Source organism: Triticum urartu, chromosome 6A, assembly GCF_056163025.1.
Source record: "Triticum urartu cultivar PI428250 chromosome 6A, HENAU_Tu73, whole genome shotgun sequence".
In the NCBI taxonomy this organism is placed as follows: Eukaryota; Viridiplantae; Streptophyta; class Magnoliopsida; order Poales; family Poaceae; genus Triticum; species Triticum urartu.
In genome coordinates, this window is record NC_141878.1 from 274,097,934 (window position 1) to 274,099,886 (window position 1,953).

A 1,953-nucleotide genomic window follows, 5' to 3' on the forward strand; every position below is an offset into this window, starting at 1 on the left:
AGTAATATTTTTATCGTTATGAACAAGAGTATACTGATTGTTTCTACCATGGTGTACAGAATTTTTATCAAATTGCCATGGTCTACCAAGTAATAAGGAACATGCTTGCATAGGTACCACATCACAATCAACATAATCAGCATATGTAGAGATACTAAAATGCACACGAACAGTACATGTTACCTTAACCTTGCCGCTGTTGTTGAACCATTGGATGTAGTAAGGATGTGGATGTGGTCTTGTGGTGAGAGATAGCTTCTCCACCATCTCCATGCTAGCCAAGTTGTTGCAACTCCCTCCATCTATGATCACGCGAACAGAACGTTCCTTCATAACTCCCTTTGTATGGAACAAATTATGCCTCTGATTTTGCTCAGTTTGTGTAACCTGCACACTCAAAACACGTTGAGCAACTAAACATTCATACCTGTCAGCATCTTCAGGAGCCATGTATTGCGTCTCATGATCAGAGTCTCCACCGTGTTCGTCACGTGTAATAAGAGCCAAAGTCTCCTCATCATAGTCACTAGCGGACTCATACCCACCATCCTCAGTAACAATCATCACACGCTTAGATGCGCATTCTCTCTCATAATGACCTCCACCCTTGCAACGTCGACAAATAATATCATGTGTTTTCCCTGTTGATGCCATGGATGAAGAAGAGCTCTTTGCAGGCCCAGAAGGTGTGCTCTTGGCAGATAGTGGTGATTGTGCCTGCTTTATTGTATCACGGTTGGAGGTGGCAGTCGACGGAGGCGCCGGTGTAGCAGAACGTGTGGAAGTAGATGATGCACATGGTGTCCATGATGAAGGTCGACCTGCAGAAAAGTTAGTCCGCGCCAATGCCTGTCGATCCTGCACTTCACGTTCAGCTTTACAAGCAAGATGGAATAAACGAGTGATATTAGTATACTCCTTATACTCTAGAATCGTCTGAATCTCTCTATTTAATCCACCCATAAAACGTGCAAGCATAGCTTCATTCTCCTCAACAATACCACATCTAATCATGCCAGTTTGTAATTCCTGATAATATTCTTCTACAGATTTTTTCCCTGTCTTAAGCGCTGCAATTTTTGAAGTAATTCACGTTGATAATATGGTGGAACCCAACGAGTACGCATATCAGTTTTCAAAGTAGCCCAAGTAGCCGGAATAGTATATAATCTACAACGCTCAGACCACCAAACACATGCAAAACTAGTGAATGCACAAACAGCAGCAGGAACACGTCTCTCCTCGGGATATTGTAAACATGTAAATCGTTGTTCAGTTTCTAACTCCCAAGTAAGATATATATCAAGAACATATCTACCCTCAAATGGTGGAATATTCAATTTTAGTTTAGGGAGATGGTCATGATCTTGTACCTGAGGGTGAGCCCTACCATTGCCATTATTTGCATGTGGACGACCTGGTGGTTGCTGTGCTGGTGGTGGCACGTAGTTCTGATTTTGATCAACCTCATCCTCATAATCTCCCACATAATCATCCTCCTCCACATCAGCAGTAGGAGCCACAGAAGTATGAACAGCAGCACCAGCAGTTTGGCCCGGCTGAAGAGGGACACGGCTCGCTCGGTGGAGGGCTGTTTCCCGACGTGGAGGTAGTCGGTGTTGTTGCTGTTGTTGCAGAGGTGCGGCAGGAGCAGCCGGTGGTGGTGGTGGAAAACACGAAAGTAATTCAGCAAACTTGGTATCGAGCTTTGTTTCAAACGTCTTCTCCATGCCATCTATCTTCTCCATGGCCTCTTCAGATCTGTTTAGCACATCTTGCACCTGTCCACTCATCATTTGCTGAAACTTATCATGAAGCTCCTTGTTCGTCAAGTTCTCCCAGTCAGTCTCGTCGGCTTGTGATCCTGGCATGGTTAGCAGCAATAGAAACACACAAGAATATGATCCTACAGACTACTAACAAGTGGTGGTGGTGGCGGGTGTCACAAATCCG